Source organism: Tenrec ecaudatus, chromosome 5, assembly GCF_050624435.1.
Source record: "Tenrec ecaudatus isolate mTenEca1 chromosome 5, mTenEca1.hap1, whole genome shotgun sequence".
Taxonomy (NCBI): domain Eukaryota; kingdom Metazoa; phylum Chordata; class Mammalia; order Afrosoricida; family Tenrecidae; genus Tenrec; species Tenrec ecaudatus.
The window spans coordinates 133,893,599-133,906,355 of NC_134534.1; the positions used below are offsets into that span (position 1 = coordinate 133,893,599).

The window sequence follows — 12,757 nt, forward strand, 5'->3', positions numbered from 1 at the left end:
CAGGGATGACTGTAGGGCCGGCCCCACAACAGGACAAGGCATCTCACACTGAACCATGACACCACCAGGGACAGCACTGGAGACACAGTGTGGAAATAGTGTACAGTCTGGTCCCATCACACTGGGGCGAGGCACTGAGGGTATGCAGCAGACCAGCAGGGGGAGCAGAGTGATGAAACCCCAGGGGAATACCAAAAATAGACTTGGGAGACAGAGTGTGGCACCCCATCAGACTTGACTGGAGAACACTCATGAAGGCCAACAAACAGACCTTGAACTTTTTTTTTTTTTCAAAAGCGGCAAAAGGAGTTTATTAGCTAGCTCGAGCTAGGGCTTCTTCCCTCCGCTGCCCAGCGTAGCGGGGATGCAGCGTCCAAAGGGAATCAGCTGACTTTGTCAGGTGCTTTCTTGTTATTGTTATTTTGCGTTTAGTTTTTGCTACAGTTGTTATTGTTTTGTTGGTTTTGACCTCCTTTGTTGTTTTATTTGGCTTTGCCTGGTTTTTGCACTTATTAATGTATTTGCATGTCTATCTAGATGAGATAGGTGGGATAAATAATTCAGAGAAGAAAGGCACGGGACCAATGGTTTCTGAGGATGATATGGGAGAAGAGGAGGTGGGAGAAAGGAAGGAACATAGAAACAAGTGAACTAAAATCAATGGAAGGAAGGATGTAGGATGCTTAGTGGGGTTCAATCAAGGGCAATGTAGCCGGGAGGAATTACTAAACCCGAATGAAGGCCAAACATGATGGTGGGACAAGAGGGAAGTAAAAAGGAAATAGAGGAAAGAAGTAGGAGACAAAGGACAATTCTAGAGGCCTAAATACAGGCATGTACACATGTAAATATATATATATAGATAGATAGATAGATAGGAATAGAACTATGTACTCATATCTATATGTTAAGAATTAAGGTTGCAGATAGACATTGGGCCTTGGCCCAAGTACTCCCTTAACACAAGAACACTTTCTTCTAACAATCTGGCATCCTGTGATGCTCACCTTCTGACATGACCACTAAAGACAAAATGGGTGCATAAGCAAATGTGGTGAAGAAAGCTGATGGTGATCGGCTTTCAAAAGATATAGCACCTGGGGTCTTGAAGGCCTGAAGATACAAAAGCAGCCATCTAGCTCAGAAGAAACAAAGTCCACATAGGAGAAGCACACCAGTCTGTGTGATCATGAGATGTCGATGGGATCAGGTCTCAGGCATTTAAAACCCAGAATAAAGCCATACCCAAGGTGAATGGGGAGGGAGTATGGAGTAGAGACCCAATGCCCATCTGTAGACAAGTGGACATCCCCTCACAGAGGAGGGGTCACAGGAAAGAGATGAGCCATCAGGGTGCAGTGTAGCACCGATGAAATTCACAACTTTTATCTAGTTCTTTGGTGCTTCCTTCACCCCATTATCATGACCTCACTTCTACCTTACAAATCAGATTAGACCAGAACATTCACACTACTACAGATAAGAGCCTGCAGCACAGGGAATCCAGGATACATAAACCCCTCAGGGTCAACAAGGGGAGTAGAGATACCAGGAGGATTATGGGGGGATAAAAGGGGAATCGATCACAAGGATCAACCTAGAACACCCTCCCAGGGGGAAAATAATGGAAACGTCGGTGAGGGGCTATGGAGGATGGTGTAAGATATGGAAAAATAATCTATAATTTATCAAGGGTTTGTGAGGGAGAGAGGGGAGGGAGAGGAAATAAATGGGGAGCTGATATCAGGGGGTGAAGTGGGAAGAGAATGCTTTGAAAATGATGATGGTGGCACATGTGCAAATGTGTTTGACACACTGGAGGAATGTATGGATCATGATAAGAGATGTAAGAGCCCCCAATGAAAGTATTTAGAAAACAAACAAAAACCAAGTACCTCTGTCTTGCACACCTCCATTTCACTCCCTTCTTCCTCTGTTTTTCCCTCTTTCCTTTCCTTCCACAATTAGTTATTGAGCCTTGACTATATTCCAGATACAGTTACTGACTCTGGAGATAGAGCAGGAACCATCAATGGAGCTTGAGTTCCCAGAGAGAGTGCTGTGGCCCCTACCTTGCTGAACGGAGACTATTCTAGGTCAAGCTCACTTATACTTAAACTGTTCCTTGCCTTCTGCCTGCAATTAGGTATCTCTTAATGCTCTTATAAAAGACTAACATATTTACCATTGATTTCACAGAACAAGAAAATCATAGAAGCTAACCCTTGAGAGTGCCACCTTTGTTTCCAGTGTGATCTGCACTCTTAGGTGGGTTAACTTAGAATTGCAGGCAACTCAAGTCCTTTCAGCAAACAGTCAGTGACGAAGCAACGTTTATCATTTCATTGCTGCTCCATCCACAGGGTTGTCTATTTGCAAAACCAAAAACCAAGCCCACCGCTGTTGGGCTCATCACAACTCATAGCAACCCTGACTAACAGTAGAACTGCCCGGCAGGGTTTGTGTATGTGTGAACCTTTACAGAAGCACGCTCCTGCAGCTTTCGGCCACAAAGCAATGGGTGGGTTTGAACTGCCAGCCTTTGAGTTAGCAGCTGACTGTTTAACTACTGCACTACCTGCGCTCTTATTAAAAAGAAAAGGCAAAAAAAAGGGAACCAAATATCAAACGTTTATGAAAAAAAGGAAACCAAATATCAAACGTTTATGAAAAAAAGGTTCCTATGGCAACCCCCTCTCTCCCACCACCCTCCTTCCCAGCAGCATATGGTAAGAGGTGACCCTCTTGTTCACTATACTTTAATATGCAACACCTAAGTGAGTCTCCATGAAATGAAAAGTATCACATTAGAAATATATGTAAATTGAGAGTGGATCATGTAAATCACAAAGAAGTCATTACTACAAGTTAATGTCCAGGAAAATAGCCTATCAAGATTTTACAAAGGAATTAGAGACTCGATAAATAAGGAAAGTCCTCCTTAGCCACACGATCTTTGTTACAAAACAATGTGGCTCTGCAAGAAGTTCTGTTAAATACAAACTGAGTAAAAAGAAGCAAGAAGGTGCCAGCTGGTCTGACGGCAAGGACCGGTCTAACAAATCTTGATCGCTATAGCTGGATTCTGTGTGAAGGCCACCATGTCATTCTCTAAGGTGGTCTTAGACAATGTGGCAAGAACCAGGCTGAATTCCAAGATCATCCTCCAAACTGCCAGCTGAATTCATCAGCTGGAAGAATATCTTTTTTAGGGGTTTGCTAAGGAGATCATCAATCCTGACTGCATAAAACAATAACATGAACCAAACCAAATCCACTGCCACCTGGTTAATCCCAACTCATATCAACCCTATATAGAGTTTCGGAGGCTGTAAATCTTTACAGGGCCAGATAGACTCCTCTTTCTTCTAGGGAGCAGTAGTTGAATTTGAACTGCCCACCTTGCAGTTAACAGTTCAATCCTAACCCAACAGTGTCACCAGGCTTTTGGATAAGGACTTCGGGGATGAAGGGATCTGATTCTGGACTTTCTTTGGTGAGAAAACATATTTTTTCTGTATGCAGAGCAGCCCGAGTCAGATTGCATTCAATCTCTAACAAACACAAAATAATTTTGTGATCTTGGATAAGCCTTAGATTCCGCTGTAAAATGAGGATAATAATATTGACCATGTGTTCTTTTCTATTAAAAAAAGGATTAAAATGCAGAAATTATGCTTAGCAAAATGCCCGCCCATAGTAGGTACTTAAAATTTCCAATTATTAATACATAACCAACCAACCAACTAACTCACCAATTAAATTGGTGATGGCTCATAGCAACTCTAGAGGCCAGGTCCCTTTGGAGTCTGAAACTGTAATCTGTGTGGGAGCACACAGCTCATCTGTCTCCAGCGGAGAGGCTGCTGGGTTCCAACTGCTGACCTTGCAGAGTGCAGCCCCATCTGCAAACCCATTAAGCCCAGGGATCCTTATAGGACACATAGAAAGCAGCCCCAGGGGCAAGGTGGGTGAAGTGAAGTGCTTCAAACCTGCCAGCAGCTCTGCGGGGGTGGGGGGTGGCGGCTGGGGGAAGGCTATGTCCTCTTTCAGTGAAGGTTATAACCCGAGGAAGCCCAGGGGGCATGCTAGTCTGCCCTACAGGGACATGATGGGTTAAAATCATCCCGTGGCAGTGGGTTTGTTTGGGAGGGCCTGTCTTTTAGGTATGTACTACATCTGTTTAGGAAACCAGGTTGTATTTCAGTAAAAGAAGGATACATCTTTCAACAAATGGAGCTGAAGCAATTGAACATCCATAGTCCTCCCCCCTCAAAAAGTGAGCCTCAACTTAAATCTTACATTTGATAAAAACATGAACTGAAAAGAAATCACTGACTGAAATGTAAAACGACAGGATTTCTAGGTTTATAGTTTTACCTTAAAATTACATAGGAGAAAATCTTCTAGACTTAGCGTAAAGCAAAAAAAAAAAAAAGATCTCTGCTTTCCAAAGAATCATTGATGACAGGAAAACGTGATACGTTGGATGATATAGAAATGAAAGGCGTCCATTCTGCAAACGACCCGACACACAAAACCCACGCACCGCCATCGAGCTGATGCTGACACGGAGCACCCCTGTGGGCCAGGGCAGAGCTGCCTGCGGGTCTACTCTTTCCGGGAGTAGAAAGCCCCATCTTTCTCCCTGAGAGCGGCTGGCAGTTTCAAACTACAGACCTTGTGAATCGCAGCCCTGTGTAACCACGACCCCACCCGACGTCTTAAAATACCCTAGAATAAGGATAAAAGGAGCCACAATTTGGGAGAACATATTTGCAGATCACATATCCACAATGGATTTTAATTTAGACTAGAAAGATCTTTCAAAATTCAGCAGCAAAATACAAATAATCTAATTAAGAAATTGGCAAAAGACATAAACAGACATTTCAACTCAGAAAATATAGTGGTGGAAAATTAGCCCAGGGAAAGGTGTTCCACATTGTTACCCAGCAGGGACTTTTGAAAATTAAAATCACAATGAGTTATCACTATACACACAATGGAATAGTGTATAAAATTAAAGATAGCAATTGTACCAAATGCTGGTGAGGATGTAGAGATCCAGGATCATTGGCACCTTGCTGGGGGAATAGAAAATGGCAGAGCAACTCTGGAATAAAGTTTGGAAGTTCCAAAAGTGGGTTTATATTTCAATCCAGAAATTGCATAATTAGGTTTTTTTTTCCCTGAGAAATAAAAATGTTTTCCTCAGAATAGTCACAGCATCATTAGTATTAATAATCAATAACTGGCAATTATCCAGTGTCCCCAATAGAGTAATAATTAAGCAGACTGGAATACTATTCATCATTAAAAAGTGCTGAACTATCTATCTACAACCACTTAGATAAGCCTCTAGGAAATTGAGTCAAATTGAAAAAGCCCATCTCAAAAGATCATACCCTATATGACTAATCCCCTTAAATAACATTCATGAAATAGCATGATGATCAGGATGGGGTAGGGATTCAAGCTCGGCAGGGGCTAGAGATGCAGGGAGACGTGGGTTTAGCACAAGGGAGCCCTGTGGTGTTGGGGCAGTTAAATGTCAACATTGCGGTGGTATCTACATGAAGCTGCCAATGTGTTAAAATTGCAGCAGAGAGCTACACTCACCCACACCCACACATGCACACACAGGCACATGCACACATTCACACACAAACATGGATGCATGTACATATGCACACATTAATGTACACATTACCACTGAAATCTAAAGAAACCCTGGATTTTACCAGTGCCAATTTCCTGGGTTTTGTATTGTGCCCTAGTGCCATGAGGCATTGGTGACTGAGAAGTAGAATGCTTGCCTTGATAGCTGAGATCAAAGTTTGATGACCGGACATGGCCCCTCATTTGCAACCACCGCCCAGCTGTAATCAGAGGCTTGTGTGTTGCTATGAAGTTAAACAGGTTTCAGTGGAGCTTCTAGAGTGAGATGGACTAGAAAGAAAGACCAGAAATTTATTTCCAAAAATTAGCCTGTGAAAACCCGAAGGGTCCTAGTGATGCAGTCAACATCCAAGCAAAGAAATGGCACAGGTTCAGAAGTATTTCATCTCACTGTGCTGGGAGTCCCAGGAACTAAGGGCTGATGATGTCAATTCAAAACCACTGTGGTTATACTACAGAGCAGCTGAGGGGGAGGCCAAGAGAAGGATGCTCAGATTTCCCCCCTGGACATTTCTGTGTAACTTCCTGTGCACCTACATTGGCTTAAAAATAAAAAAAGGTAAAAAGTAATATTCCTTTTAGGAATTTGGGTAAGCCCTTTCAGACTCTTACATCATATGTCAATGTTCCTTGTGCAACCGGAAGCTCAAGAATGTCTTGCGATCCCAAGATTGAGCTTTTAGCCAAAGTAATGGCCAATTAACAAGTAAACTCAAATAATCCATCAGGAGTAAACTGACATTTCTCTTTCCCTCTCTGTTTCAGAGAATGGATATCAATATTCTTGCTGGGAAAAAGAGATGGAATATATAGTTTATTTCTTCACATTTCTTCTCCTGCCCAAGCACACAGACGCACTGTTACTTATGAGTTGCCATATGCCACGTGCTATATAAAACATGAAGCCGTGAGAGAGTCTTATGTAGTCTACATGAAAATTACAGTTTGGATAGCAATGTATGCCTGCACTTAATTCTCACCAGTAACATTTAGGTATAAAAAAATAAATGACATTTTCTGTTCCATAACAGAATTTGTGATGTTTGGCAAATCATTTCAACGCTCAAAATAGTTTAAAATATGTAATGAAATGAGGTGATATTAACAATTCTAACTATAATTAAATAACACTTAATTACTAAGAGCAAAAATCATTAGGCACGAGTGACTATAGTTAATGTACAGTAAAATCTCATTAATTTAGACTCCACTGACTTAGAATTTGTGAGCATTTAACGTGGTTGCTTTCCGTAACACTTTTTAACATTTCAGAAAAAAAAGGACTCAGTATCTAAATTGATCTTGCAAAGAAGGGTTTTAGAAGACTATTTAAACAGAGTAAACTTTTTAAAGCACCACCGAGTATTTTAGAAGGTCTGATTTATATGCAACAATACTCCACTGCGGCCAAGTTGTTTCCAAATCATAGTGACTCTACAGAGCAGGTTTGGGGGTAAATCTTTATGGGAGCAGATAGCCCCCTTTTGTCTCCTAAGGATTGAACGATGGCTTTGAACTGCTCAAATTTTGGAAAGTAGTTCGACACTTATGCACCAGTTCTACGAGCTCCCAGATGCAAGAATAGGGGGCTTTATGTGAAACCAGTCTGATTACTCATTCAGTCCTCTTCTTAGTTGCTGCCGAGTAGATTGCACTCACAGTGACCTTGTGAATGTCGAACAGAACCGCAGCCCATTGGAGTTTCAAGGCTGTGATCTATTGGAAGTAAATTGACAGACTTTATCTCCAAGGCACCCCTAGATGGGCGTGAACCACCAACCTTGAGTTAGTATTGATGCATTTGTACTACAAGGGATTCCCATCAAGGCATAGAAGTAGCGCCACAAGCAGTACAGGAGCAGCGACTAAAAAGATTCCCATTAGCTCCTTCATGGACGAGGAAGCCCTTTCTTACCAGTTCTCATCTTCTACTGTGTAAAGAATATGTCTTCAAATTGCTAGTGTATCAGCCTGGTTATAGACAGAATTACTGTCAATTCAGACAGGACAAGGGGTTGGTCAAAGCACAGGCCAGGGCACATGAGATAAAACAAAACAAAGTACACGACAGAAATATAAATATATATATATATATATATATATATATATATATATATATATATATATATATATATATATAGAGAGAGAGAGAGAGAGAGAGAGAGAGAGAGAGAGAAATCTCTAATTTTTACTTGGTACTATAATAATTTGCAGACTCGAGGATTTTCTAATTATAGATTTCTTTCTTTCTGTCTTTCTCATATCTTTGCTTCTGCTTTGGGCTTTGATTCCAAAACTAAATGAACTTTTAAAGTCTTTGTTTCTGCTGAAGATGAAAAATTAATCCTTGGGTCAAGTGTGACATCAAAGAGTCTGGCATACCCTGTCCCCTGCCCATTCATGTATTCAAGTATCTGGTACCTCTTCCCAAAGAGAAAATTCTCGGTCATTTTCCCAAAAAGAGTGATAAGGAAGTGTAATAATCATAGGAAATTCAGATGTACAGGATCTGACCAAGTCACCATGGGGAGCCACTCAACACAGCCCCCTTGGAAAAGCACATTTAGTTGGTGTGTAGTTTTCACTCTGCTTCTTCTAAAGCACTATGTCTCATCTATTAATTCATCAGCAAGCTGGGAAAAAATCCTTTAAAAGGCATAAAGAGTTGAACTTCTCAAACTCAGCCTCAGAAATCTCATTGTGTAATCATTCCACAAAGCTTTTAAGAAACGAAATCCCATAGAAATAGGGGAGTTTGCCCCCAAACATAGCCAGGAATTGCCGTCTTAGGGTAGCATACAAATACTACGGGAGGTCCCTAAACAACTGTTACAATATTTTTCTTGGATGTAAATCTGCAATAAACACAGATTTCACATTTTGAACACTTTCCAATGGGATCAAATTTCATTGGAGGCTCATCCAGCTCTTATCAAGCACATTTGTACATTAGTTGCCATCATCATCATTCTCCAAACATTTTCTTTCTACTTGAGCCCTTGATACCAGCTCCTTATTTTTCCCCTCCTTCCCCAGCCCCCCTCATGAACCCTTGATAATCTGTAAATTATTATGATTTTGTCATGTCTTACACTGTCCGACGTCTCCCTTCACCCATTTTTCTGTTGTCATCCCCCATGGAGGAGGTTATATGTAGATCCTTGTAATAGGTTCCCCCTTTCTACCCCACCTTCACTCCACCTCCTGGTATGACCAATCTTACAACTAGTCCTGAAGATATCCATCCTGGATTCCCTGCGTTTCCAGTTCCTATCAGTACCAGTGTACATCCTCTGGTCTAGCTGGATTTGTAAGGTAGAATTGGGATCATGATAGTGGGTTGGGGGAGGAAGTATTAAAGAACAAGAGGAAAGTTGTATTTTTCATCATTGCTACACTGCACCCTGACTGGCTTGGCTGCTCCCCGCAATGCTTCTGTAAGGAGATGTCCGGTTGCCTACAGATGGGCTTTAGGTCCTCTCTCAGTACTGCCCCTTATTCACAATGATATGATTTTTTGTTCTTTGATGCCTGATACCTGATCCCATCAACACCTCATGTTCACACAGGCTGGTGTGCTTCTTCCGTGTGAGCTTTGTTGCTTCTCAGCTACATGGCCACTTGTTTATCTTAAAGCCTTTATGACCCCAGATGCTATATCTTTTGATAGCCGGGCATCATCAGCTTTCTTCACCACATTTGCTTATACACCCGCTTTGTCTTCAGCTATCGTGTCAGGAAGGTGAGTATCATGGAATGCCAGTTTAAGAGAACACAGTGTTTTTGCATTGATGGGGTACTTAAGTAGAGGCCCAATGTCCATCTGCTACCTTAATACTAAACCTATAAATATATGCACATATATCTAATTTCCTGTCATCATATAAATATATTTACATATGTGCATGCCTATATTTAGACCTCTATAAACGCCCTTGCCTCCTAGTTCTTTCCTCTATTTATTTTACTTTTCTCTTGTCCCACTCTCATGCTCAACCTTCATTTGGGTTTCAGTAATTCCTCACTATTCTTGATCAAGCCTTATTGGGCCTCTTATACCCTCCTCACGACCGATTTTGGTTCACGTGTTGTTTCCTTGTCCCTGGGTTTGTTAACACCACTTGCTTTCACCCACCTCACCCTCTCCCACACCCCCCCACCCCCGGAACCATTGGTCCTATTTTTTTCTCCTCCAGATTGTTTGTCCTGCCTATCTTATCTAGAGAGACCTGCAGAGATATTAATATGCACAAAAACATGACAGCAAAACAAAGCAACAAAACAACAAGAACAACAACAACAAAAACAACAAGAAGAAAACAATGACAAAAAAAGAAAAGCCTGTTAATAGTTCAAGGTCTGTTTGTTGACCTTTAAAAGTGTTTTCTGGTCAAGTCTGATGGGGTGCCACGTCCTGGCCCCAAAGTCTATTTTTGGTATTCCCCTGGGACTTCCTTGCTCTGCTCCTCTTGCTGTTCCGTTGCACGCCTTTAGTGTTTTGCCTTGGTGTGACAGGGTCAGATTAGGCACAATTCCTGTACTGCATCTCCAGTGTTGCCTCCAGTAGGGCTATGGGTCAGTGAAGGATGTCATGTTTCATAGAGGAGTCGGCCCTGTGGTCTTCCCTGTGCATTGGCTGATCTGAGCAGGAGTATGATCCTCAAGCCTTCTGGGTCAGGATGTGCTCCACTCTGTCTTCCTCCCCCTTCATTTGGTCCCGTGTGCTCTGATCAGACATGTCCCTCTTCCTAAACTGTAGCTTCAGTGCTGTCCTCTGAACTAAATTCTTCTAAGGGGAGGGGCGGCTGTCCACGTAATTGGGATTTTGGCCAGCTGCTCAGACTGGTTCCCTGCTTCCTGCTGGTATATAACAAAGCAAAACTTTTTATATGAAATAATTTCCTATCTGGAAAATTTATGAAACCTCCTAAATACTATTTTGCAAGCCCAACTTCCTTACACTTCAGGTAGTATAATAAAGATGTCATAGGCCCTACTTCTTTGCCAGCCTTGTGCCTTTCTACAGAAGGGTGGCATGTACTTGATGGCTCAAAGTCTAAGAGAATACTACGCTGAGGTCACCAAGTAGTCTTCCTTTAGTAGTAGGCCAGACTGTAGCAAATCTCACGTGAATATAAACCTGACCCCACTGTGTGGGCTGCTGCTTCTCTCGATGGAGCTGGGGTGATACAATGGAAAGGCTCTGCTAGTCCCTGAATCATTGATGGTCTGCTTCCCTTTCCCATGTCCCATTGTGTTGACCAATGACAATAACCTGAATCTACCATTGTGTTGCCAAGCCAGGGGTAAACATTCCCTTATGTCATGTAATCCCCTTGCCCTCTAATTTACAAGATGCCTGACTTGCTATATTGCTCATGCTTAACTGCTGATAAAGTGCTATTTGTTTTCTTAATCAATTTCTCTCTATCTATCTCCCAAGGAGACCTCATAAAGTGAGGGGAGTTGTTGGGGAGAGAATGTAAATATTTCTAGGTCACTTGGTATAGTAGAGACTAGAGTGGCATTAAGATAGCTTAGGTTCTAATCCATCCCCTCTCAAATGCTCCATTATCTCCTTGTACAATCAACCTTTTTAAAACAGAGCTGCTGTGGACATTACATTTCAGAATGTATAAAGAAGTCTTTTTATTTCTTTTCTGTTTTTTAGCCTAAAAACCTTTTATTGAAAATAGCAAAAGAAGATGGAAGACAGGCCCCCTACTGGCAGGGTGGAGTAGAGGCAGTAGCGGAGCTCGCCCTGGCTCAGCACCTCTTGCCTCCCCACTGGGCCATCTTGTTGATGGCAGCTTGAAGAAGCGGTCAGACTGCATGTACGCAGCTATTTTCTCCAAAGCCTCCAAACGACACATGGAAGCCTTCAGATGTGGGAACTCGTCCAGGCACTTGCGCTCAAACATGCGGTTCTGGTCTAAGACATCCTAGGTGAGGAAGCCCACGAAGGTGAGCTTTTCCCCAGCGGACCACGAGAATTTCCCCAGGCACAGAGAAAAAGCTTTGAGGTTTCCAAGCAACCGTTCCAAGCACAGAGGCTTCATATTTCACGGTCAGGGCTGTACAGATCCGGACAAGTTGCCTACGGAAATCCATTTTGTGGTTCTCCGTGATGTCCCCTCAAATCTTCTCTTCCTCCGCGTCGCCACACGCAGTGTGCTTGCGAGCGATGGAGCGCAAGATGGCACTGCTCTGAGAGATCTTGTTCTTCCCCTCCACAAGGTAGGCAAATTAGGAAAGCCCAGGTCTAGGTTGAATGTCACATCCAGCCACTGGCTTCGATCACAGTCGGGAGCTTCCCCACGCGTGTAGCGCCACGCCTCGGAAGCTGGAGCGTGCGGATAGCCCAGCAGCCCAGGAGCATAGCTCCAGTCAAGGAGCTCATCTGCTTGTGTACCTTGCGGGAACAGCGAAAGTCTTTTCATGGCGAAGTACTATTTATTCATAAGGTGCCATTATATATTGACAAGGTGAGTTGACTTCCAATGAGAAGCATCTGTCATCGCATCGAAAGTGTGTGGATGAGATTGTCATGGGCCGTGGAAGCTGCACATGGTCTAATTGTCCCAGGGGTTCAGTCGATCATTTGGCTGTTTGTTCTAAATGCCACAAACAGAAGCACATTGGATGCTCTCTTTCTTCTGACAAAAGCTGCTCATTGTTTTGTCAACTAAGCCTGAGAGAGATTGGAAGTTGCTCAAAGCACTTCTTGCTTGTAGCTTGTGAAAGGTCCAAGGTATCAGTCTGCTGGCTACTGTTTTCCTTGGGGCCAAGCAATGAATCAAACAGAATTTCAGGCGTCTCTCATCAGTGAAAAGATCCCTGGTTGTACCATGGGTTAAGCATTGGGCTAGCAAACTGAACATTTGGAGATTTGAGAAAGAGGTGGTAGTCTGCTTCTGTAGGGATTTACAGTTTTGGAAACTGTGTGGAGCAGGCCTCTTTTGTCGTTGTGGGTTGAAATGGACCCAGTAGCAGTGGCTTTGGGCTCGTTGGTAAAGAAGCCTCGCAGGGGCAATGAAACATTCCCAGCTGCCAAGCAAACCACCAGCCACGATGC

At 42.8% G+C, this 12,757-nt stretch overlaps 1 pseudogene; it reads right to left on the bottom strand.

The window, feature by feature from the left end:
* Positions 1–11,448: 11,448 nt before the first annotated feature.
* Positions 11,449–12,122, bottom strand: LOC142449262 (glutathione S-transferase Mu 3-like; annotated as a pseudogene).
* Between the last annotated feature and the right edge of the window lie 635 nt (positions 12,123–12,757).